Raw genomic sequence first — 24774 nt, forward strand, 5'->3', positions numbered from 1 at the left:
GCGAAGATTTTTGAATCTTGGATAATCTTGCATATATCAAAATATTGGACTTCAAATGGGAAAGCCAGGCCCTTACAGGCACACTTGACAATGTTAAGGTCCCTGTAGGGTTATGATCACCATGAACCTCCTACAGAGACTTAATTTTTCCCCAATCCTTTTCTCTCTCTGCCAGTTATTGATTCAAATGGTGTTGGAATATCAGCAGGTTGTAATTGGTGTATGGAAAAGAAAGCATAGGCCACTCTATCCCTTGCTTCCTTCCAGACTGTGAATCATAGCTTCTAATGGAATTATGTAAGCAGTGGTGGGTGATGAATGACGACATTAACGCAGGAAAGGTTCTAGGTGCTAGGTTGCACACTTCTGTACACCTAAGCACCAGACTAAGTCACCCTGATTCTCAGGGTTACAAGGCATTATATCTGCTTATATAAGAAGCCACAGGATCAACGTGGCATCTCCCTGGAACATAAATTTCCATGGTTGTAAAGCAAATTAAAATACTGATTTGATGCTCCATTAAAATAAACAAGAAAAGAAATAGATGCTTTGAAAGGAATTTCACTCTTATATGGGCCGTCAGGCTTCTTCTGCATGCTCTCTCCTATACCATTGGAGGCACTTTGCTTGCAAGGGGGAGAAGTGCTGGTCTGTCATCTCCCACTGACTTCTGCTCATTTCCATACCTCTGCTGTGCTTAGCGATTTATTGTAGTTACATGTGCATGTATTTTGTCTGCTACTAGATTGTACACTCTGCAAGGACAGAAACTGTGTCATTTCAGTCTTCTGCCTCCTTTATCGTGCCCAGCATATGGCTTAGTGCACTGCAAAGAGTCAGACTCGTTCATTCCAGGATAGATGTTGTTTTAGGAATATTGAGGTGGAAAGCTGATTACAAGGAAAATTGTGGAGAATGGGTATAATGTATGTTATCTGGGTGATGGGTATCCTAAAAGCACTGACTTTGCCACTACATAATCTATGCATATAACAAAACTACATTTATATCCTGTAAATTTATACAAATTAAAAAATGTGGGGAAATCTGCTATCAAAGTTCCCAGACCACTTCAATTGGATGCTTCACTTGTAGGACCCGGAATCCTCATTTTCTCTTCTCCTTTCCCCTTTATCAAAATCTATCTCTTGAATTGTCTTTTACAAGATTATAGAAATGATTTTTAAAAACTCAAATTGTTATTTCTAATAGAAAAATGTGTGTTTCAACAGGGGACATCTCCTTAAACTAAAGAAAACTGCAGACATCAGTCAGTGGGTGGAAATTATTTTTGACAAGGGGCATTCCCAGATCTCCTAAAGACACGACATAGACAGTTAGATGTTCCAATGACTTATAAGGCCAGCCCTGGAGTGACCCTGTACTGGACCACATGAGTCAAACTGAACTCATTCTTTTATTGAAAAAAAAGTTATTTTCAAAGTTCAGGATGAGCTGTCATTATTCACTGTAGAATACAGTGAGATTTATCATACAGATTTAGATCTATGACAAACAAAGCTCTATTCTCTGGAATATAAAAAGTGATTTGCTACTGATGACTTTCACTTTTTCATCTTTTAAATGAGAATCCTGGCCAGGTATAGCAGAGAATATTTAACACTGTATTTTCTATGTGCCGGAAACTATCCTCAGCGCTTGCCATGTATTAAGTCATTTAATCCTCTCAATAACCCTATGAGATCAGTACTATTATTATCCCAATTAGCTAATGAGTACATTGAGGCAGAGAGGATATGCAGCTTGTTCAAGGTCCCATAGGAGTACATGACAGAGCAGGATTCAAACTTTAATATCAAATTCCAGAGCCTGCCTTCTTAACCACACTCCATGAGCTCCAAGGCTTTTCCAGAATTGAGAATCTACAAGCTTTTCTCATTTATCCATGATACACATCTGCTATTGCGTCATTAGCCCATGAAGCATTGTAATAAGGAAATTGCACAATACACAACACTAGCATAATGAAGAAATTATAAAGATACTGATTATCCAAGATTCAGCAATCTTCTTAATAATAATTATTTGAGAAAAAATTATCTAAATCTCTTTGTTTTCAGACTATTTTAAAGTTCTATGGTATTTGGATTCTGTAATACTAAGACCACCAATAAATAATTGTTAATATTGAAAGTTTTTTCTCCCTTTTGCTGATCCTTTCTCTTTTTGCCGAATGAGTAAGTTTATCACACTAATCCCATTGTACATAAGATATAGCAATTACTCAATTATTGATATGTTTTGGCTGTGTCCCCACCCAAACCTCATCTTGAATTGTAACTCCCATAATTCCCACGTGTCATGGGGGGAACCTGGTGGGAGGTGATTGAATTATGGGAGCGGGTCTTTCCTGTGCTGTTCTTGTGATAGTGAATGAATCTCACAAGATCTGATGGTTTTAAAAGATGGGCGTTTGCCTGCACAAGCTCTCTCTTTGCCTGCCACCCTGTAAGATATGACTTGCTCCTCCTTGCCTTCCACCCTGTTTGTGAGGCTTCCCTGGTCACATGGAATTGTAAGTCCAATTAAAGCTCTTTCTTTTGTAAATTGCCCAGTCTTGAGTATGACTTTATCAGCAGCATGAAAATGAACTAATACAATCACTTATTGTCATACCTAGGATTTGAGAACTATAGGTGTCTTTAGAAGTCATCTCGTCCAAATCCTACATTATAAGATTCTAATCTCAATTTTTAACTTGTAAAAATGTTGTATATTTCAAACCTAAAATAGAACTACAATTTGAAGAGTTGTAAATATTTGGCCATGTTTTTATGGGCAAGAGATTTCTACTTACAAAGTGAACAAAGATTCTAAATGTCAAAAAGGACAACATTTTTAGTGGCACAAGAGCTAACCTATGAGTTAAGACCCCTTTAGAGGGCTCTTATCAAGGAAACTCATATAAAATTTGGAATTTTATCTATGGACTAACCTAAACTAATCATTTGATCTTCTATTTCCCTTTGACTGAAAGATGTGGACTACAGTTTTCATGGTAAACCATTTATAAAACTTGATTATTAAAATCATCTTGTTGCGTGCTTAGCAGACCAGATAAATCTCAGTTAATAGACTCTGTCCTGCAATATTAAAGGCTGATAATTAAGCATATTAATTTATTTTACATAATTTATCCTTGCTTTAAAGCACTTCCCAAGTGGTCTAAACTGAGCAGGACTTCAGAAAATTGGGTTCTGAGCACTGGCTCCATTGCTTGCTTGCTCTGTGACCTTGAGAAAGCCGCTTAATCTCTTTGGACATCAGATTCTTCATCTACTAAACTAGTGGCTGGAGTTACACTCATCCTCTTTATCCCTTTCTGCAGCTGTCTTAGTGATAAATTTACAAATGGAACTTCAACAGTGTTGGTCTCATTTGAGGGATATGTCAGAAAAAGTAAATAGGTCCTTTAAAGTTCCTCAGTCAAACACCCACAAAAAGTTGAGATGTCTCAAAGTATAGCTATGATAAGGCCATGATATGCTTTGCCTTTGTGTCATCTCTCTCAAAAAACGTGAATTTTTTTACATTTCAGAATTTAAATTCAAATTTCTGATAGGAATATGTGCTTGTATTTAAAATCATAAAATCTTTGAGATATATGAGCTGTTACAAAACTAAGCTTCGATATGCAATTCTAAAGAATAACCATGTATTACCAAGAAAGTTTTCAATAATCTCTATGTTCAGTCCAAATATGATATTTATTTGAGCTACCCCATTAGGTCAGCTTAATGGTATGTCATTTTGACACTTCACTTTTTAACTCAGCGTACCTTGACCAGCCTTACGAAAAAATAAACAAAAAAAATGAATTTAAAAAAGACAAAGATTACAATCTATCTAGTAGAGGTTAGCTGAATGAATCCCCAGATTAGATATGCTTTAACAAGCAAACAATTATTGCCAGCATCTTGAATTTTGAGCAACTGCTAAGAATATAACTAACGTGGCTCCAGGGAAAATTTTTATGAGCAATTCATTGTTGCTCCGAAAACATGTTTTCAGAATAGATTAACATAAGCAGGCACCATAATGTTTCAGCATCATCTTTAAAGGGGAAAATGATCAACACGCCCCAAATAATAACCAATTTTGAAGAACAATTTTTGAAAAGGGAGGTAATGCCAGAATATTTCATGGGAGACTTGAGGTACTTCTGTTTAGTAATAACATTCTTACTTAACTTCCTCAACTCAGGTTCACTTGATCCCACTATTGGTATCTTGTGATTATCTTTGGCAGAGCAGCCACAAGTTTGCCAGACATATCATTATCACATCTTCTTTCTACATTTTACCTATGTACTCATAATAACATTGAAATATTGTGAAATCCTGCATCCAGGGTCAGGAAGATTTTCTTCCACAATCTGTGCAAGATATGAGTATTAAGGATGATTTCTCACATTAGCCCATTCTCACATTATATAAAATAATTGCACCATTCAATTCCACAGTTCTGATTCACCAATAAATGAGAATCTTCCTTTTGTAATCCCTTTAGTAGTTCTTTGTAAATATCTGTGCTCAGAATAGTTCATACATATAATTTACTTCTCTTCCATCTTCTGGTGATTAGGCCAGGGTGTAATTCTAACCCTTCTAGTCCTTCCACAGTGACTGTGTTAAAGGAGGAAATTGCCACAAACCACTGTCATTTTGCTAGAACACTAATACTCAAAGCAATCTTTTAAATTTGAGTCAGCTTTTTTTCATGGCTCAATGACTTCACATTTTTCTCTTTAGAAACCAAAATACTTACAAGGTAATCTACTCTTTAGACTTTCAACATCACGTTTTCTCTGAGACAATAGTTTTCCTTCCTCCTTGGGTTACCACTAGATCATAACAAAATGACAGAACTGAAGTTATTATTCTTAAAAGAGACCAATAACTGGAAAAATGGAAACAATGCTTTCAGGTATTTAGGCAACATGCAGCAATGTGCAATAAAAATAACACAGAGTTTGGAGTTAAGTGCATTAGAAAAAAAATCCTAAACCTGCTGCCCACCATGTGACTTTGACCAAGTTATTTAATCTGTCTTCTCCCCAAGTTTCTCATATATAAATTGGGGCTAATAATTACTACTTCCCGGACTGTTTTGAGAACTGAACAAGACAGCATAGGCAAAAATATTTAGTTAAGTGTTTGGTCTACTATATGTGGTCAGAAATATCTCAGTTTCCTCAGTCAACATAGAAATATCAAACTCTATGGAAACTAAGAGAGTCATCTGAGCAGCCTAAGGAGAGGCCCATCGGTGACTGTTTCTCCCAGCTTTAGCAATCTCACTATGAGTTTAAAAAACAAATGAAACAAACCACATAGTTGAAGAGAGAGAGAAAAACAGGTTCATTGTGCAAGTTGTGTGAGGGGAAAAAAAGAGTGAAAGCATAAAATAAAAACATGGACATGTGCCTTTCCACACACAGCCCTAATTCGGCTCTAAAGAAAATGGTGGCAAGAGCGCAGACCGTATGGTCGTACAAAGCCGGCTTCCAACCATGAATCTGACACACTTACCAGTGGGGTGACCTCAGCCAATTATTTAATGATGGAGTCCACGGTTCCTTGTGTACAAAGTTGGGATAATTGTAACTCCCTTGAAGGATTAACTGATATAATTAGTGTATGTAGAGTAATCAGTATACAATATGCATTCAACAAAGAGTGCAACTATGGTCACTATCATTTACAAAGAGAATTACTCTTAGTTGCTTATTTGAAAGGCCTAAATCAAAACAAATCTCAAATCAGCTTCCCATGGGTAAAGAGCAGCAATGAGCCACGCCAAACATTCTACTTATTTGAAAGTATAAATGTTTGTAATTTTCCAGGAAGTTGCTAAGGAAGACAGCCTGACATCGAGGACAATATCCTCTTACCTCACACATTATTGGCATAACCATGTGACAGCATTTCTTCTGATGATGTAAAAAGCCTGTTCCACATGTGAAAACACAAACACTGCCATTCTGAATCGGATATGCCATCCATTCCACCAGAATTTTCTCTTAGAAAGTGTAAAAATTTGTGGCTATCTTCTTTGATGTAATGAGTCTAATTTTAGAGGTTAGCAATGGGCTATAATTTTCTTAGTTCCTTTTTTATTTTTATTTTTTGAGATGGGGTCTCACCTGTTGCTCAGGAGTGCAGTGGTCCAATCACAGCTCACTGTAGCCTTGACTTCTTGGGCCCAAGATATCCTTTTGCCTCAGCCTCCCAAGTAGATAGGACTATGGGCATGTGCCACCACACCTGGGTAATTTTTTTTTTTTTTTTGGTAGAGACAGGACTTGCCTCGTGTTGTCCAGGCTGGTGTTGAACTCCTGGGCTCGAGTGATCCTCCCGCCTTAGCCTCCAAAAGTGCCTGGATTATAGGCATGAGTCACTGTGCCTGGTCTGTTCTTTTTTTTTTTTTTTAATTTCAGCATTTACTTTAGCATCATAGGCATTTTCATGTATGCTAAATTATTTCATCCTAACAACTCTGTGAAATAGACATTCATTATTACTCCCCATTACTGATGTTGGCTACTCATTGCCAGTGAGCTATGAGGGGAAGGAGGTGAGGTGCAAGGACATTTCTCCAGACAAGGACATTTCTCCTGGCAAAGTGGCAACGGTCAGCCATTATCAGCCAGCACTTCTGGTAGCTGGAGAGTGGGTGCACTGGTCTGGGAAAGGGAATGGGGATGGATGGGCACCAGCAGAATCTACTATATCCTCATTTTGCAGTGGGGAGTGGAGTGGACAACAAGGATTAGAACATTTAAGTGACTTACCATGCTAATACAGCTGATAGTGAAAAGCCAGATTCTAAATCAGACTGCCTGATTCCAAGTCAAGTGCTATATCTCCCATATCATTGGTTTGCTGAAGGAAGAGGGGCAGCTGTGAATGTATATAAACCTCTTACGAAGTGGTAAGTTGGAAGAATGACTTCATTAAGAGCATTAATCACTATAAAAAGTAGTAATCTCCTTAGGTGTCTCTTCATTTAGTCATTCTCAACTTCAGCTGATGCCCCGCTCATCTCATTTTCTGAGAACTAAAAAGCAAATCCATAGGCATTCTCTGCAGGTTAGCCACAACTTCATGCTCTTTGATTTTGAGTCTTTTCAGGAATTTATTTTAAACTCAAGTCCTGTCCTTTGAGCCTGATCTCACAGAGGAGTTTTTTTATTTCTTTGGAATAACGGTCAATGCTAGGGCTTGACCAGGTGATGCCTGATATCAAACAGGCTTGTTCTCACATGAAATAGGTCCTATATCTCCGGTTTAGAATGACATATATACCCAGCGCTTGCACTGTGACCACAGCAAGGCATCACAGTGGTGGAATCACCAGCACTCCAGTTCCTCTTTGACGTCTTAGATCTAACATCACAGGTTAGCAGTGGCTTATACTATCTTAGGTTTTGTCCTTCCTTCCTTCCTTTCTCTCTCTGTCTCTCTCCTTCTTTATTTATCAATTAGTTAGCACCTCTTATGTACCTAATGACCTAGGCATTGTCATGTTGGAAGAAATGTACTTTCAGCTACTCCAGCTTCCTGGTTGAGAGTAGTAAGGGAATAAGACAAGGGGATAGGCAGAGGAGTAAGAAAGAGATACTAAGTGTCAATAGTCAGAAGGCATTCCCTTCAGGGAGCTGAATAGTCATGATGCCCAGGCATAATGTAGCTGGAAGTCATGATTCAGGGTTCTCAAAAGGTGAAACAGGTGGAAGAGAGAGGAGTGGTGGGAAGCAGCATTTATAGAAGCCTATTAGAACCAGGTGCTATGCCAATTATTTTACTTGATCGTTATCTTCATTTAATCCTCTCATGTTACCAGTTGGTAAGTTTCCAAATGTAAAGTTTTACAGAACAAAAAGTGATTTTTTTTTTTTTGCTTGTTTTCTTGTTTTGTTTCATTTTTGTTGCAGGCATCCAAACTGAAGAGCAGCTCAGCCTGGCATTTTGACCACTTTGCGGGTCTTCACTGACCCTTCTTGAGCTCCACCTAACAATTAAGAATTACTCCCTTATGAGCTTAAAAAAATCATAAAAGTTCCAGCCTGAGCAATGGAGTGAGACCTGTTTGGGAAAAAAAAAAAAATATATATATATATATATATATATATATATATATATATATATATATATAGTTGTATCTTTATGTAGTTGAATAGGAGACACAGCTTGATTTATGGGCTATTATTCTGTTCTTATTGGGCTATTATCCATAACTGGTTCACAAGTCTAAGAAACCATTGGTAAAACAAAGTATAACCATATACAGTTCCTGAAGATGAATGAAAGCTGTTACTGATTTTACTGCTTCTTCAACGTTAAGAGACCCTATCAGACCTCAATGGGGTCACTATCAGCTCTAAGTTTGTTTCTATCCAAATGGACATAATTAAACATTAAAATGTTAATTTTACAAATATATTATAAGACTACTTACTTTCTACAGTGAGAATTAAGATCTAGTTTAGTTTTTGATTAATCACTATGTAGAATATAATTCAATAAAGATTTGATATTTGAACATTTCAAGATATTATTTAAATGGCCGTAGTTTCACAAATCCATTCTTAAAACATTTGTTATACTCGAGATAGTACTACATAATTTTTTTAATTTAGAAAATCAAATTCTGAACACAATTTATTTATATGAGCTGTCCTATTGACTCAGCAGTTTTCTATTAATTAAGAGTCTTTTGGCTTTCCTGGTTTTCTTTGAGTATAGTATACCTTAAAATAATGTTTCTTGGGTATCTGCTGTGTCCTGTGATGACATTCATTGTACAAAAATGTGAAGAAGAAAAATTCCCCCCAGTGGAGCTCATTGCAAGCCCCTCATGACTGTCTTTACTTCTAGCACTTAAGACTGAGTAAGCCCTTTTTTGTCACTGCTGTTTAATCAAACACATTGTTTAATAAATTAGGTATTTAAAAAACCAATTATTGAACAACGGATATGGGCCAAGTACTATGAAGACTCTTGGGATTAAATATGACTGAGATAAATACAGTTCCTGCCTTTACAGACTATACAGTTTAGTAGACTCAACATTCACCTCTAATTTAAGATTCTGAAGTTGAAGGCATGTGGATCTATATTTCTTGAGCAGTAATTCAGCATCTCTCTGTCCAATGATCTAAACTGGTGAAAATGGAAGTCACTACAAGTATTCTATGTGAGCAGCTCTTCAGCCTACAGTGAGATTAAGAATTGGCAGGCCTCTGGAATGAAGCAGAATACATTCCCACAGCAAATGTTCACCGTGTAACAACTCTTTACTAGATGATGGGGGTTAGAATTTTGGTAGCAGTAGACATATTCTCAGCTCCTCAGAGAGTTTTGCATTCTAGAAGGAGAGATGTTTTAAAAATAAGTAATTAAAAGGTCATGTAAAATAGCACAGATTTCAATAATAGGTTTTCCTCTCTTTTCCCCCAACATAGTGCTGTAAGCACAGCATGACACAATCACCCAATGAGATTTTACACCTGCCATGGAACCTCATTTAGTGACTGTGGCCTTGGAGAACCTACTGCTCTATGGAAACTGGATCTGCAAGTCACTAGGATTATTCAAAATGTCTATGTTCAATCTTTGTATTCAACTCCACAGGGAAAGCCTTACGGTCATTTCTCACAAATGCTCTAGTCTTGAGAAAATCTGTTGATGACACATGATGAGTGCATTTCCTGGTAGGCTGAGTGCACCTGTCCACAGGTGTTGTGTGTGGACATCACAAGCCAAAAACAGACAGATCTGATATGCCTGGTTGTGTCTCCAGAATAATTTTCTGTCATTTGATTACGTGATTTGGCCTTGGTTATCTTCAACTAAGAAATGAAGAACTTAGGCCAGAAGAGATAGAAAATTCTGATTCTGCATTTACTTATTCACATCCCTTTCAAACTTTGTTTGGAGGGGTGGCTGAAGACATTGTTTGGGACAAATTCCTATCTCCAGCCTTGGGTCACTTTCATTTTTGTGGGCAAATAAGTAATACAGTGTCTCCCTTCATATAAATTGTTTTCTCCAAATTAGCATTTGGAGAAAATACTCACATGGAAGGCACCACAGTAGCAGATACATTTGGGCTGCTCTATCTCCAGTGTTTGAGAGGAGCCATTTCCAACTTGTAGGGTTAATATGCAGACTAAAAAAGATCCACACATAAAGCGCCCTGCAGAGCGTGTCACACAGAGTAAGCATGAAAAATGTCTTGTTCTTTTCCTTTCATCATCCCTCTCTCCTTCTAGCTATCCTTTAATATATAAGATAATTTATTTCTAAAAATTTGATTATGCAACAAAATTCTATGTATTAGATCTGATTTTCTCATTATTACCTTTTATAAAATTATACATAAATTTTATAAGGAAAAATTATTATACATAAATTTTATACATAAAATTCATCCCTCTCTCCTTCTAGCTATTCTTTAATATATAAGATGACTTATTTCTAAAAATTTGGTTATGAAACAAAATTCTATATATTAGATCTGATTTTCTCATTACTACCTTTTATTAAATTATACATAAAAGTTATGAGGCAAAAAGAGTCTATCTTAAGCTTTTATGAAATACCTCTAAGAAATATTTTATTTTCTCACATTTAAAAAGTTTCATTGTGTTTGAGAAAATGATGTCCTGATATTAGCAGATAAAATGTCTTTATGAAATTATAAATGGGATTACATTTTGCTTTGAGAAGTCCAAAATATATTTTTAAATACTCATTTAAAACTTCATTGTAGAAAATGAAAACAAGCTTTATCTGCAGTGCTGTGCCAGATATTATGCTGTTTTGTACAAATAGCATTTTATTTAACTCATGCAGTAATGCTGTGAAGAAAGTAGCTTATCTACAACATTTCACGTAGAAGCTTACTTTCTCTTCCTCTTCCTTTGGCTTCCAGGATACTGCACATTCCTGAATTTTCTCTACCACCCTGTTGCTGGTTTCTCTGTCATTCTGTCGCTGGTTCCTCCTAGATTTCTAAACAGTAGCCAACTCCAATCCCTTGGAACTGAGACCTCTTTCCTTCTCTACCTATCCCCACTTTTTGTGGCTATAAATATCCTCAAAACCTGACAATTTGCACATGTGTATGTACAGCCTGGTCTCCTTTGCTGACACCAGATATGACTATCCAAATGGCTCCTTGACAACTCGCTTGGGCAGCAATAGAAATCTCAAACTTAACTTGTCCAAAATTATATACTCCTCCCAAAGAGTTTTCCATTTCAGTAAACAGTAGCTCCATCTTTCCAGTCTCTCAGCCTAAAACTGCAGTGACATCTTCAACCCCTCTGTGGATTCTATGCCCTCTTGATTTCCATTCAGTCTGTTTCAGCTACATTGATTTTTTTCCCTTTATCTCACAAGGCGTTAAGTCTTTGCAATAGCTCTTTCCTCTGTTGAAGACTGTTTCTGTCTGCTGAAACAGTCTTCTCTCAGATAGCTACCTGACTCCCTCCCTCTCCTGCCTTAGAATTTTTGCTTCTCTGTGAAGATTTTTTTGACTGTCCTATTTACAATTCTAACTCTCACCATCTTCAGCTCCTCATCTCTTCCTGCAGCAGATACTTCCTTTCACCTTCTCTGCATTATTTTATTCTTTAATACTTGTAAGCATCTGACATACTATATATTTTCCCCTTTCACCAATTTAGTACCTGACTTTCCATGTTCCCTTCCTTCCTACACACACACTAGAATATAAACTTAAGAAGGGTGAAGATTTTGTCAGGTTTTTTTTTTTTTTTCACTGCTCTATGCAGTACCTAGAACAGTGCTTGGAACATTCTAGGCATTCAATATATATCTGTTGAAGGAAACCTCATTTCACAGTTGAAGTAACTGCAGCTCAAACCTTGGCCTAGGTGACACTGGGTGTGAATAACAGCTTGAATGACAAAACCCAGTTCTGTCTGTCTCAACACACATCCTGAGCCATCAGCATCATTTTGCTGTTAATATTTTCTATGTATGTATGTATTTATGTATCTATCTATCTACTCGGTATCAACTGACTCAAGACTTGAATATATCCAACTGCCAACATGATATCTCACTGGGGAAATAATAGATATCTCACATTAACCTGTCCAAAATCAAGTGTGTTAATTTTCATTAGCAGACAAACAGTTCTGAGAACTAGAGGCTACCAGTTGCCCTTCTCTTAGAAGTGTTAGGATCCCTGCTCTGGGAAAGGACAGGACAGGACCAGAGTTCCTTTCTCATGGCCCCAAGTGACTTAGTGTTCCCCTTGCCCTCCTGCCATGAAGCTCATGACTGTGCATGCCACATGCCTCATTTTTCCAAGAAGTCTTGTTTGCACATTCTTAATGCTTTGAAGAAACAGTATGCATATACGAATTAAATTCTAGGTAGGAACGATCTATGAACTGCAGAGTATGTTGTTAGAGGTTTCATCAGTGTTTGGAAAATCTTCCTCTTTATATGGGGCCAGTGCAGTGGCTCACACCTGTAATCCCAGGACTTTGGGAGGCCGAGGCAGGTGGATCACATGAGGTCAGGAGTTCAAGACCAACCTGGCCAATATGGTGAAACCCTGTCTCTACCAAAAATACAAAAAAAATTAGCTGGGCCTGGTGGTGGGAGCCTTTAATCCTAGCTACTTGGGAGGCTGACGTGGGAGAATCGATTGAACCCAGGAGGCAGAGGTTGTAGTGAGCCAAGATGGCACCACTGCACTCCAGCCAGGGCAACAGAGGGAGAATCCATCTCAAATAAATAAATAAATAAATAAATAAATAAATAAATAAATAAGACATATGGGACAGTACACATCCATTTTTTATTATAAATTAAGACTTTATAAGATAAAAATGAAAGCATAAGTGTTAAAGTTGGAGGACTAATAAAAGCCTAGAATGCTTATGTTGTAACAATTTTAAAAGTATGCACAGTAAATCTTTAAAAGAGCTGCACATATATTTATGTCATACTAATTAAATTTATAACTCAGAGGGACAGAGTAGAATTGTGGTTAAGAGTGTGGCTTTAAATCCCAATTCTACTACCTACTCCTATGTGATCTTGGACAAGTTGCTTAACCTCTCTGCATTCAGTTACTAATCCATAAAACTGAGATAAAAAGAGCACTTACCTGGAGTGTTGCTGCGAGAATTTGTATGTTAACACAGACGAACTGTTATGAAAGTGTTGTCATTGTTATTATGGGTCTTAATCTCCACATGTATAATGTGACTGGAAAACCTGGTTCAATGACATCATAAAGGAGCTGCTTAAAACTTATAGAGTAGTGCTTAAGAACACACTCTGAAGTCGGATATTGCTGGATTAAAGACTCATGTCCAAAACTTACTGTCAATGTGGATTTGGACAACATCTTATCCTTTCTACATCTCCTTTCTCAGTCTAAAAAATGGTGCCAGTAGTATCTACCTCAAAATATGGCAAAGAATTAAGTTGACTCTTGTCAAGTCTTCAGATGGAACCTGGCACACAATTAGTGCTAAATAATTGAGAGCTCTCACTCCTACCACACAGAAACAAAAGTAAATTATCAGATGAAAATTTTAAAATGTAGCCCAAAGAATTATCTGATATATATAGTCTTACATTCTGTCCCCCTGCCAAAAAAAAGTGGGGGAAGGAAAGAAGGAAGGAAGGAAGGAAGAGAGGGAGGGAGGGAGGAAGGAAGGAAGGGAAAAAGCAAGAAAGGAAGGAAGAGAAAAGTTATTTTACTAAAAAAGCATTGCACTTTCCATTTTATACAACTCTGTTTTGTGATCTGAGGCCTAGATGAAGCCAATTGCTCAGGACACTGGTCACAATTAAAATTCAAGAACTCTTGATAGTCTGAGGTTTGTTCCCCAAACCTAGCCAGAGAACTCATTTCCCTTTTTACAATGACATCAATTCAATTCAGCGTCCTGGAAAGAAAACACAATGTTTTCACACTTGTCACTCGTCTCATAGTTATTTACCTTAAAATGAGGCTGCATATTTTGGAATAAGTTAAGCAATGGTGGAAATCAGAGAGACCAGACCTTTGTCAGAGTGAACCTGACCCTTAGCAACCTTGCCCAATCTCTCTATTCTTTTCAATAAATCAATTAAATATCAATATGTATGGATATTTATTAGATTAAATATCAATATGTATGGTAGTTTTTATTATGTATGTTGTCAGAGATTTAATCTTTTTCATAAATGAATAATCCATCAATTTTTGCTAAACTATAATCTAAAGGAATATAATATTCTGAAATAAATTCTTAAATCTCCACTGGAGTTTTCTATTGTTGTTTTCTATTTTCTAAAAGGATCACAGGCAAAACAATATTTTTTTAGAAGGTAAGTGATCCTTGTATACTTTTGTATAGTTTCAGAATGTCTCTCCTGGCCAAAAATTGTCGTTCTTTGTTCAGAGAAATTGCATTTTAGTGAAACAGTTACCTAGGAGATTCTCTGATGGTGTGATTTATTGTGTGGCAGCAGCCACCAAGTCCAGTTGAAAGAGCACTGGTATAAAGTCAAATGGTTTATAAGTAGAATCCCAATCCCTCTGTTTGCTGCCTGTGTGACTCTGAATAACTGAGTCCTCATTATTTTACCTATCAAATATAACTAATACTCTCTTCTTATAAAATTGTATTAAAAATCGAATAAATAGAACCACATATAAAGCCAGCACATGCCTAGCTTAAAGCAGATTCTTAATATATATTTGCATTTTCACCTTCTTTGTAACATTTGCTTTATTATACTCTCAAAAGTCAGCAATCTAGACATCAATATGCATATTATAATCATCCACATCAGTGTAATGAGTTAGATTTTACAAATTGTTTGCATTTATGTCATTGGAAACTCAGGCTCTGGGGAATGATCTTTTGCAAAGCTACTAAGACACAGAGCTGAGATAATGGGCCCAGTTCTCCCTGTGAAATTGTTTTGTGGATTGGTATCATCAGCTCCCTGAAGCACCTTTATTAAAATAGATTTGGAAAGTAGCTAGTTTGGGAGCCATGTCTTTGGTTTTGAAAGCTGCAAGCTGGAAGAGCATGTGCGGGTTGATACAGGATCTGAAGATGGAACAATCACATGCCCAATATTATTCCCAAGGAAAGAGCCAGCCTGCTGGGCTGGATAAAGAAAATCCACTATAAAGTGTGTTTATCCTAAGAACAGGGACTGCCCGGCTTCCCTATAAATGCCAAGTGGAACACCACTAATAAAGCAGCTGACATTCTTTATATGCAAGTTGTGAAACTGGCTTTAAAAGTTTATAAAGAAAATAAAAAAGAGAAAGAAATGGAAAAGAAAATTCCAACAGAAATTCTTAAGACACGATTGCAAGAGGAAGTCGTTTTTGCTTTCCTGTGCTAGTAGTTTCTTTCTCAGAGTGGTTCTTCCACCTAGTTCTGGTGACTCATGTCCTTGGCTGCAGGCACTTTGCTTATCTTGAGTGCTATAAAGCAGCGGTTCCCAACCGTTCTGGCACCAGGGACCAGTTTCATGGAAGACAATCTTTCCACAGACAAGGGGTGGGGAGATAGTTTAGCGTTGATTCAAGCACATTACACTTATTGTGCACTTTATTTCTATTATTACTACATTGTAATATATAATGAGATAATACTTATAAAACTCACCATAATGTAGAGTCAGTAGATGCCCTGAGCTTGTTTTCCTGCAACTAGATGGTCCCATCTGCAGATGATGGGAGACAGTAACAGATCATCAGACATTAGATTCTCATAAGCAGCATGCAACCGAGATCCCTCCCATGCACAGTTCACAGGAGGATTTGTGCTCCTATGAGAATCTAATGCCACAGCTGATCTGACAAAAGGTGGAGCTCAGATGGTAGTGCAAGCAATGGGGAGCAGCTGTAAACACAAACGAACCTTTTCTTGCTCACCCGCCACTCACCTCCTGCCATGCATCCTGGTTCCTAATAGGTCACAGACTGGTCCAGGCCCAGGGACTGGGGAACCGTGCTGTAAAGCATCATGAAATGTGAGCCCTCATGGGATCAATCAAAGTAAATAGCAAGCAAACATCTATACTGAGCACCTACTATATGCCACATAGTAGGTACTCAACATAGATGTTTTAATCAGATATTCTACTTAACTCAAATAGGATCCTGATTGTGACTTCTCAAAAGTCTGTAATCTAGACATCTTTATGCATATTATAATCATTCACATCAGTGTAATGAGTTAGAGTGTACAAGTTTTCTGCATTTATGTCGTTGGAAACTAACGTTCTGGACTTACTGTGGCCTTTAGTCTGATTTGCTGCTAAGAATATCTGACCAGGAGTATCTATCTCATGTTGTCTCTCCATCTGGATATAAGCTACCCTAGGGCAAGAACTAGGTCTTGTCTGTGGAGGAAAGACTACTTAGCATGGCATATGGGGAATACATGGATAAGTTTTCTTTGATGGATTACTTTTGTCTAAATTATCAAGTCACTGTTATAGACACAGTTGCTGCCTAGAAGAATTCAGACAATTTGGTTTATATATAGTGGCATTAGTAATATTTTATTTAAAACCTTCAGAATGCCAGTGTTCTAGGCTGTAATCCAGTCAGTAGAATGTTGGTTTTTTTTTTTTTTTTTTTTTTTTAAATCTTGAAATTAAAAGCAAAAAAGGTCTGAGGGGTTATTTCACCAGGGTTAAAGCAAGGCCTTTCTACAGAGAAGCTGCCTTCCAGTGGCCACATTGCTGGAGTCTCTTCAGTGCTCCCCTCAATTCCTTTATTTTCTATTTCATGAGGTAATTAATTTTGATACAAAAAATATTTACAGAAAACTCTGATTTACTATAATTCCTTAGCAAAAAAATATACATATATAATCTAAAATATTATAAAACAAATTTTCCCAACTGGTTTTGGATAACTTTCTTCTTTGGTTTTCTCTCTGGTTTCCTCCAGTTGCTTGTTGCATGCCTTCTAAACAGCCTACCCTGCCAAGTGCCATGATTACTGTGACCACATCTTCAGAACCAGAAAACAGGATACCTGGCCCTAAGCATGCACTCATGGAGCAGAAGAGTTTTAAGTTCAGAATGCCACAGAAGACAGACGATAACATGCTTACTACACTTGTAAAGCAACATGCAGCCAGCCATTTCCAGTGCAAATTATCTCATTGCATAGTGTGATAACTAAAGGTCATAACCATAATACAAATCGTGTTTTTCTTGTAATCTATCCTTCGGTTAAATGTGAACTCCAGGAGAGCAAAGACTTTGTGGGTATCCCCAGCACTGACGTCTGTGACCAGTATATGATAAACTGTAGTTGTACATAAGAGAGAATCAATAACTATTTGTAGAACTGAATACATTTTACTGCAACCCTTTTCATAATGTTAAGATAATAGACATCATAGTGTAACTAACAGTGCCTTAGAAGTGGATATCAGGGACTTGGCTACCACCAACAAGCAACTGTGAATGAGTAACTTCTCTGAACATCTCTTTGTTCATCAGGAAATTGAGAGAGATGGGGCAGATTTATTTTTTAAGTCCCTTCCACCTGTGAAGTGCCATTTCTCTCCACCTTCACTTATGATCATTCATTCACCAGGGCATGCAGACATTAGTCATTGCTCAGAACTCAGTGTTTCCAGTAGACATGGATCGGGAGCAATAAAAGTGGACCCAGAGCTAATTACTGGGAATTCCTACTTGAATACAGAATGCTATGGCAGTTCAACACATGGAAAGGGATGTCTATCCCATGAGGAATAAATACTCGATCTTTTAATGCTTCATTTCTAGAGCCACAGCTTGTGTTAAAAGAACCACCTTCACCAAGCAGTCCAATGAGAACAAACTCTAGGACAAACATTCTCTGCCAACAGAGCTAACTAGATGGAGAAAAAGAAAATGAATGAAATCTAGGGAAAAAAATGGAGCCACCCAGTTCAAGACAGTGCAGGTGGAGGAGCAGTATGTTTAGACCACATCGCAGGTAGAATTCAGAGGGACTGTAAGCGATGCCTGGAAACACTTATTGACCAACAATTAACTCCTATAGAACCAAGGGACTATCATTCTCCTATTGCAGAATAATTTTTCTAGATACTTTATTTTATTATAATGAAAATTCCTTCTAATATCTTAATGACCTTAGGGAATTGCTATTCGTATCCTGTTAGTTGAGAGAAGAGAGTTTTTCCAGTGGGAACATGAATAAATTTAAATGAGTCACCCCTCAAGTACCAAGCACCACTGTTCCCAGGTTTAGATGACAATTACTATTCCTTCAGTGAACCATGGCCACTCTGAGATTGGGGGTGGGGAGGAGAAAGGAATGGAATGCCAGTGAAACCATCTTCTATTGTCATCCTGCTCTGGGGCCTCACTCAGTTGTAATCTTGCATCTCAGACCTTGGCCTCTTTGTGAAATAAACATTTCTTGGCCCTGTCTTGCAGGAAAATTGGAAGCCTGACCCTAAAATAAGCTAATATCATCCATAGACCAGACCAAAAGAAAAGCAGGGAGCATTTGGCACAAAGGAGCTCTCTTCAAGAAATTATTTTCCACGTCATATTTGCATAAATTAGTCATGGGCCCGCCAATTCAATGAAAGAGGAAAAGAGCGCTCATGACCCTAGTGTGCTGACATCCTGTTGTCCTTTATAGCTAAGGTCAGACTGTTTCTCCTTTTGCCTCATGTCGGCTCCTCTTAGTCGACTAAGACTGGCAAATCTGAGGCTACAGATTGTGCTATGAATGAGCAGCTGGAATTGCGCAACATTTTACTTGGCTAATATTTCAGTTTGTTGAGTCAGTGGCCTGACAAGTAGCTACAGCCCATGAAACAACATTTTCTGACTCAGTGCATGTGTGAAAGAAGTAGTAGCTAAAGGTTCTGTTGGCACAGCCTTCTGACTCCACAGCATTGTTCTAGGATCTAGATTCCTCTCTACTTAACTCGGTTTCATTGCTTCCTATAAATTCTATGTAAATCTCAGACCCTCAGTAACATATCCCAAGACACATGATGAGCAACACTTGGTATTCAGTTTTCTCCAGTGCTGTGAAAGAGTCCCACCAGGAAACAATAAGGTCTTTTAGCCTATTAATTCATGAGCAATTTGATGCCTCTTACGCGATAAGTGCAAGTTGAGAAATGAATTTCCTGCTGCTAAAATTCCAACGCTTTAGAAACTCTTCAGTGAATAAATAAAAGTTTATTCTTTGCAATAATGATGGAAACAAAGACTTTCATAAAACCAAACAATTGAAATGTCTTGATAAATGCCTGCAGAGTTCGCTAGGTTTCTAAACTATCAAATAATGAGTTTACCTCTTCTTACACTTTTTCAAGAATCCATTGAAGAATCAAGATAGGAAAGAGTATGATTCTTCATTTTTCCTAGTCATGCTCCACTGCTCTATGTTATCATAAAAGGACTTTAATTAAAGTGTTATTCCATTAATTGCCCAAGAAGTCATATTTGAAAGAAATAAATGCTTATATGTGTATGCTTACATGTCCCTTCTGGAAGTCTTAACCTTTAAAACTACTCCAGCCCCTTCCCCAAACGTCCTTCCCCAATTCCTTCTGCACTTACTGGATTCAAAGCATGACACTATAAAAGCTGTGAGAAGAAAAAAATATAAATTGAAAGAAAACTTTTTTTCAGAAAGATAATTAAATTCAATGTAACAATAATAACTACTCGTTTTCAAAACTCAGCTCTTCAACTATTTCTCCTAGAATTTTTTTCCAAAACTCTTACTTCAAGTCTGACACTGCTTCATCTCAGTTTTCTCTTTCATGATTATGTATTTTAACTCATAGGTATACTCTTTAAGACAGGGGCTATCCCTGAGACCTATCCCACATCCTGAGAAGGGCTTGGCACTCTCCTTGTCAGATAGCCTGTTGCCTCCTCAGCCACACTGTGAGCTCCTTGATAGAAAGAATTGTGCTATCTGTGGCTTTCAGAGCCCTATTCAGATACTTGATGCTTAACATGTGCTTGTAGAGTCGGTAAACTGAATGTATGTGGAGCCTCCAGAACTGTGTTCCCATTGAGGATGACAGGGAACAGATCAATCCTTGTCCTACATGGCCTAAATCTTAGTTTGACAAATATCTGGAAAGAATTACAAAAATATAAGGTAAGAATGACTTGGGAGTCCAGGGTGGTGTCTGAACCCTAGTCACTGCCTTGGGCACACATTTCTCATACTGTTGCAATGTCACAGTTGTTGACTTTCAGTTCACTCCATTGGTCATCTGCCTAAAGTTGGTTAAGGACCCTCATACCCCTCATCCTACTGTTTTCTTCTACCCCAAACCCCCTTTCTCAGGACTTCCAGTGGTTCCCTCCTTTTAACCTCAGTATCAGCCCTTTATCCCTAACTCTTTGCCTGCCGAATGACATAGGAGCAAAGGATGAGAGGGAGCTGTCCTGGAGGGAAGTAGTACCTGCAAGGTAATCAGACCTTTCATACTACTCAGATCTTGTGGCCATCTCATGTGTGATTATGTTACAAGGATGTTTGTTTCCCTTATGATTTCATGCTATATGAACTCAATCTCAGGAAGAAAAAGAAAGAATTTTCAAGGCTCATCCTGCTACTGATGAGTTTTGTTTTAGAATGTTGCCTCCGAGATGCCTAACGCCATGCAGGAGAGAAAGCTAGGCAGGCAAATTAAAACATGGGCCTCAAAGCTCCCCTGGGAGATGGGAAGTTCAGCTCTCTGTGGCTCCATAGTGAAAGAGATCAGAAGCAGCACCTCTCTGGATCACCAGGACTTCAGAGTTGCTTGCTCATAACCAGACAACTTGTGAAGGCTTCTGCAAAATTTTATGGTGAAGGCTGAAGAGAAAAGAAGTAAAACCCTCTCTAACACTTATACACAGAGCCCTGTGACCCTGACACTTAGCATATCTTTCACAGGGTTCTCTACTGCAGTCATCTCACCTCTCACCATGGATTTCTCTATTCCAATTTTTTAATTGTAAGATATGTCACATTCACAAAAAAAAGTGAAAAGAACACATATCTGGCTGGGTGCAGTGGCTCACACCTGTAATCCCAGCACTTTGGGAGGCTGAGGCAGGTGGATCATCTGAGGTCAGGAGTTCAAGACCAGCCTGGCCAACATAGTGAAACCCCATCTCTACTAACAATACAAAAATTAACCGGACATGGTGGCACATGCCTGTAAATCCCAGCTACTTGGGAAGCTGAGGCAGGAGAATCGCTTGAACTCGGGAGGTGGAGGTTGCAGTAAACAGAGATCTCTCCATTACACTTCAGCCTGGGCAACAAGAGCAAGACTCCAACTCAAAAAAAAAAAAAAAAAGAAAGAAAGAAAGAAAGAAAAGAACACATACCTATAGTTTAAAACCATTATTATAAATGTTAAACACAAATAAATGGTAAATGTTCATATGTGTAACCACCATGCAGATGAAGAAATAACACATTACCAACATTCTCAGAACCCTCTCCCCTATTTCACCTCTTCCTGTTCCCTTTGAGTAATCACCTCCTGATTTTTTCCATAGTCATTCCTTTGCCTTTCTTTATACCTTTACTATCTGTGTATGCATTTCTAAACAATCCAACTTATGTTGCCTGCTTTTGTGCTTCACGTAAGTGAAATCATACTTTTTGTATTTTTTGTGCCTTGCTTCATTTGCTCCACAATATGTTTGTGTAATTCATCCATGACATTCCATACAGCCATAAGTGGTTTATTTTATTTGCCATTAGGGATTAAGAGGAGAGACTCTAGAGCCAGACTTCTCAGGTTTAAATCTCAGCTCTTTTCTTGTTCAGATGTATAACCTTGTGCAAATTATTTCCATCTTTCTGTACTTCAGTTTTAATTTACCTGGAGCTGACTGTGGGGTATGGTGTAAGTTAGGGGTCTTAGGTAGACCTCCCTGGGAAGATCTCAGAGATGGTGATTTGTAAACATGTGGTTTATTGGCGTATGAGCATGGGAACTATACCAGAAAAAAGGTGAGGAAGGCAGATTTGGGCAGAGGAGAAACGAATGGTGAAGCATATGCAGTGGAGGCCTTGGCAGGTCCCATAGTAGCTTTCAGCTTGTCTCAAATTGATAGAATTTGTATCCCCACATCACCTAGTCTCGATGTGAGCTGCCTTCAGGGAGGGACCACAGCCTTCAGCAAGGCAGCTCCTTTAGGCCAAGGGCAATTCCTGAGGAGTGATTCAGCTGCGACCTGTCAACCAGCAATATTGCAGCTGTAACAATTGGTGTCATCACTCTGAAGGGGAGAACTGGGAAGGGCACCACAGCATACAATACAGGGTCCAGTTTGATTTTTTCCCATACAGGTACTCAATTGTCCCAGCACCTTTTTCCACGTTATATAATGCTACCTCTTTCATATCAAGTGTTCATACAGTAGTCTATTTCTGAGGTTATTAAAAGTTATGTTTCCAGCCGGGCGTGGTGGCTCACACCTGTAATCCCATTACTTTGGGAGGCCGAGGCAGGTGGATCACGAGGTCAGGAGATGGAGACCATCCTAGCTAACACGGTGAAACCCCGTCTCTACTAAAAATACAAAAAAATTAGCCAGACGTTGTGGTGGCCCCCGTAGTTCCAGCTACTCGGGAGGCTGAGGCAGGAGAATGGCATGAACCCGGGAGGCGGAGCTTGCAGTGAGCTGAGATCGCGCCACTGCACTCCAGCCTGGGTGACAGAGTAAGACTCTGTCTCAAAAATATATATATATATATATATGTTTCCTCGGTCAATTATCTGATTAAAACAAATTGATATCAACATATATATATATAGAAAATTACCCAATGGAACTAAGAACAAAGAAAGAGGACTTGACATATTAGATATCAAGAGTTGCTGTAATGATCTCTTTTTTCACAATCTCTTTCCTTCCTTTTCTTCCACATGAAATGTCCTCAACTGTCTTGTCCACCAGGGATGCAGAGTTTACTGTGCATTCTTCAAGACTAAGCTGAAACATGATTTCCCCTCGGAAGCTGTCATTGTCCTCAGGTCCTTCTTCCTCTGTCATTCTTCAGAACTTCAAGTGCTGTCTCATAAACCGTGCCAGTTCAAGCCTTGAGTAACATCCTATAGTTGTATGATCTTGGACTACTTTATTTAAACAATATATTATAGACAGGCTTCACAATTTTCTGTAAAAATTGAAATTAAAGTGTTAACTATTACCACTTAGCTCTATAATATAGCTCAAATTATTTTTATTTGCCATTACTGACAATGAGTTTCTTCGGTGCAGGGATCATGGACCATTCAGCTTTGGATCCCTATCACCTAGCATAGTTTCATCATATGGATATGACTGAGATTCAAGATGGTAAGGCTCATAATCAAGAATGCAAGTAGTACATTGGCTTACTGGAAAGAATGGTCAGACATTCATATACAAGTCACTTATTTCTGGAAATAAAGCCACAATATTGAATAAGGTAGCTTCAAGCTAGGATGCTAGCAATTCTTTTCTTAATTCAAAGTTCCCATTTTCCACCTACTCTTTTCTCTAAGTAAAGGATGCCCCCACTCACCACCTTCACTGCCCTACACAGAACCCCAGATTTCCCTGTAGGCTGGGGGAAACAGATAATCTGAAGGAGAAGGAGAAGCAGGGGGAGGAGATGAAAGAACAAGAAGACAAAGAAGGGGAAGAGGAGGGAAAAAAAGAAAAGGAGGAAAGGATGGAGAGAAGAAAAAAGAAAGAAAAGAAGGAGAGGGAGGAGGAAGAGTGGAGAAAAGAGGAGAAGGAGAAAACTATCGCCATATACTATTTATGCATACCTTTCCCTTTTTAAGGTTCTAAACAGGATGTTACATAATATTCCAGTCTGAAACCTTTGGAGTATTTTTCAAAACATCTAAGATTTCCTAAGGAAAAAGAATCAGTCCCAGAACTGACTTTACCTGTCTAGGGAGTGTGCCACTAGAACAATGAACAAGTATGCCCCCACGCCAAAAATAAATAAATAAATAAATCTATGTTAACTACGGAAGCTCACGAAATAAGTTTTGGACAGTTTTTTGTTTTGTTTTGTTTTTGAGATGAAGTTTTGCTCTGTCACCTAGTGACAGAGCTCAGTAATGTTAGCTCAGTGCAATCTCTGCCTCCCAGGCTCAAGCGATTCTCTTGCCTCAGCCTCCCAAGTAGCCAGGATAACAGGTGCCCGCCACCAGGCCTGGCTAATTTTTGTATTTTTAGTAGAGACAATTTCCCCATGTTGGCCAGGCTGGTCTTGAACTCCTGACCTCAAGTGATCCTCCTGCCTTAGCCTCCCACACTATTGGGATTACAGGTGTGAGCTACCATGCCCGGCCTTGGACAGTTTTAAAATAATTACTTGATCTTATTTCCAAGCATTGATCATTCAGAAATACTGAGGTCTACTTTTAAAAAAAAAAGTCAATTTATTCTGCTTTCAAATTTTTATTCTAACAAACAGGAAGCTAAAATATTGGACTGCTATTATAATGAATGTGTGAACTATACTGGCTTATACTTAGGAATAGAAAACCAAACACCGTATGTTCTCACTTATAAGTGGAAGCTAAGCTATGGGTTTGCAAAGGCATAGATAGTGATATAATGGACTTTGGAGACTCAGAGCAGGGAGGGTTAGAGGGAGGTAAGGGATGAAATAACTACATCTTGAGTACAATGTACACTACTTGGGCGATGAGTGCACTAAAAT

General features: G+C 38.2%; 2 long non-coding RNA genes across 2 annotated transcripts; one reads left to right on the forward strand and one right to left on the reverse strand.

Annotated features, from left to right (window-relative positions):
• The first annotated feature begins 2452 nt into the window (after positions 1–2452).
• Positions 2453–23207, forward strand: LOC130541434 (uncharacterized). Its single transcript, XR_008955492.2, has 3 exons — positions 2453–2539; positions 16990–17228; positions 23007–23207. It is a non-coding gene; the product is annotated as an uncharacterized LOC130541434 (long non-coding RNA).
• On the reverse strand, positions 9032–13228 carry LOC134730199 (uncharacterized). The gene is made up of 3 exons (XR_010111866.1): positions 13180–13228; positions 10106–10224; positions 9032–9393 (listed from the first exon to the last, which is right to left on the reverse strand). It is a non-coding gene; the product is annotated as an uncharacterized LOC134730199 (long non-coding RNA).
• Positions 23208–24774: the final 1567 nt, after the last annotated feature.

The sequence above is a fragment of the Pan paniscus genome, chromosome 3 (genome assembly GCF_029289425.2).
Source record: "Pan paniscus chromosome 3, NHGRI_mPanPan1-v2.0_pri, whole genome shotgun sequence".
Classification (NCBI taxonomy): domain Eukaryota; kingdom Metazoa; phylum Chordata; class Mammalia; order Primates; family Hominidae; genus Pan; species Pan paniscus.